Raw genomic sequence first — 2725 nt, 5'->3', positions numbered from 1 at the left:
TTTTTTTTTTTTATCCCCCCCCCCCCATTCCCCAGTCTTTCTCTGTGTGATATTACAGCTCTTCTCCCTTCTCTCAGCCCATGGCTCTTCCGTTGGCTTTCTGCCCGCTGTCAGTGTTCTTCCACACTGTCCTCTCTATACTCACGAGCTGCATATCAAATTCTGTACATGTTTTGTATACATAATACCTCATTCTTGGTAATAAAATACAGATAGTCTTTAAAAGATTTTTTTATCGTTATCAATAAATGTGAACTGTTTGGGGAAAAAAGGAGGCAGCCTCTTCATTTCAGTCATCTGATGCAAAGCTTCCAGGTTATTGGACGTGCCGAGTTCTGCTCCAGGGCAGTGCTGTTGTGGGGGACACAGGAGCCACCTCAGCTCTCTGCTGCTGCTGTGGAGTTCCAGCAAAGGCGCCTGATGGGGCAGCAGAAACCTCAGCAGGTACAAGGTAGGTGGAAATGTGGATGTAGAAGGAAAAGGGCCTCTGCTGGGTGAGTCCTGTCGCATAACAACAGCCTGTCCTTTCCTCAGTATGGTACACAGGATGTTTTACTGGTCTGTGAATACACAAAAGGAACGAAGCCCTGCATGGAAAAGTCTTCAGGTAGCCCTGAAAAGGAAGTGGCTGATTTTATGGGTTATATGACTTCATACTCTTATGACAGAAAGGGAGCAGTTCAGCTGATGGCAGCAGTGTCCCCTGTGGGGTGAGGCGTATGATGTAAACAGCTTGTGCTGGCAAGCTCTGCGCAGAGAGGGTCCGGGTAACCTCTCCTGTTTGCCCCAGTGCAGGCTGAAATGTGTCTGGCCGTAATTTTCCTTTTTCCACCTGCTTATTTTGTGTTACCTGGTGGCCCTGCCAGAGGCTTTCTGGTAGAGTGAACAGCCGGCTGCACCCCTAGGATGAGCACGGACAGTCCTGGGAAAACCTGGGTGCTGGCAGAGCAGTGGGAGCCGGTAAACTGCCCCTTCAGTCCTGCCCTTCCCACCTGGCTGTGCTGGACAAGAGCTGCTCTGTGCTGTGGTTTCGGTCAGTGGATGCAGCTGCTGAGGGTTGGGGGGGTTAACTGAAGGGTAATGCCATAAAGGTCCCATATATTTCTGTCATTCAAGAACGAGCACGGTGCTGTCCAGAGCTGCCCCTGCTGGGCACGCTGGTGCCCGCTCCCGGGGGCGAGCCAGCCATGCCGCCTCTGGAGGAGGGGGGCTCCTGACGCCTGCTTGGGTGGGAGGCTCAGACAATCACTGGGGAAGTTAAGGTTACTTTTTTAATTAGTAGAAGCAGACAAAGCTTTGGCTGTTTCAAAACCAGGAGCCCGTGAAGGTCAGGCTGTGGTTTTTCTAACCCTGGAGCTGCAGCAGTGGCTGAAACTTCCATTTACGGTTGGTCTTTCAGATTTTATCTGAGCTGTAAACTTTCTTGAAGGAGACTCTAACTCTGCTCGTGGAGGTCTGTCAGCAAGACCAGATGGCTGCCTGACCTACTTCAAGTTTTAACATGTGGCCAATGTTTCTGTGCCAGCACGTAATGCTAACGGCCCGGCTTACCGCTGCTCTGGACGTTACCAGATACAACAGCCCTTGAAAAGACCTCGGACGCAGAGGTGGCACCAGCTGGGGGCTGGGAGGCAGTGGGAAAGCTGCCTTTCCTGGCCAAGGCTCCTCTCGTGAAATGGCAGTTAGACAGGAGAGCCTCTGACCTTGCTGGAGCTGAGCAGGCGATAGCGGTGCGGGCAGAGCCGCTCTGCCACGCAGCGACCCTGGGAAAGGCAGGAATCTGGTCGAACTGCCGATTTTGGGGGGGGTTGGTGAGGTTTTTTTGAGACAAAGCAAAATTCTTGGAAGAATTCTTACCTGCTTTTCTCCGTGTGCCTCCCAGCAAAGCCAAGGCCTCCCTGTTCCCCCCCTGCGAGAGCCTGGCGTCCGTCTCATCAGCAAACCGAGCCTGTGAATTCTGTCACCCAAGGGAGAGGGTCCTGAGCTGCCCCTTCAGCCTCCCCAGGACCCTTTGCTCTTCCCAGGGGAGGTGAGTTCTGGTGCTTGGTGAGGGCAGACAAGCCAGTGACGATGGCAAGAAGACTTCTGTGAGCCCTGCAAGTGCGCAGCCGGTGCAGGATGCGCACAGAGCCCTCGCCTCCGTGTCGGTGCTGTGCTGCAGGGACCTGGTGTGCGCCGGGGCCAGCCTGGCACCCTGCTGCACCCTGGCTGCTTCACCCCGAGCTCCTTGGGGGCTGCACAGCACCACCAGCTTCCGAGGAAGGAGCGAAGCAGCCAGGAAAGCTGCTCCCCAGAGCGGGGGCTGCTTTATGCCCCTGGGAGAGCAGCAGCCTAAGCCTGAAGTGTTAGTTTTTGGCTGTCTTACACAGCTGTTAACATCCAGCACAATTCACGTCCTAAAACCCCCAAAATGGCCTTCTCCCTTTTTTCTGGGAAAGGGAAGGGAGAACTTTATTTTGCTAACTTGTGCTGTTGTGAGGAGCTTGGACACTGGGGGAAAAAAGGAGGACAGGATTTTCTAGCTTGTTTTTCATACAGGGGGCTACAGGACAGCTGGGGAGGGACCTTTACCGGGGTGCAGCGATAGGACGGGATTGATGGTTTTAAGCTGAAAGAGGGTGGATTTTGGTTAGATATTGGGAAGAAATTCTTCCCTGTGAGGGTGGTGAGACACTGGCAGAGGTCACCCAGAGAGGCTTCGGCTGCCCCATCCGTGGCAGAGTTC

Source organism: Buceros rhinoceros, unplaced genomic scaffold, assembly GCF_000710305.1.
Source record: "Buceros rhinoceros silvestris isolate BGI_N320 unplaced genomic scaffold, ASM71030v1 scaffold13395, whole genome shotgun sequence".
Lineage (NCBI taxonomy): Eukaryota > Metazoa > Chordata > Aves > Bucerotiformes > Bucerotidae > Buceros > Buceros rhinoceros.
This window is presented reverse-complemented; position numbering follows the sequence as displayed.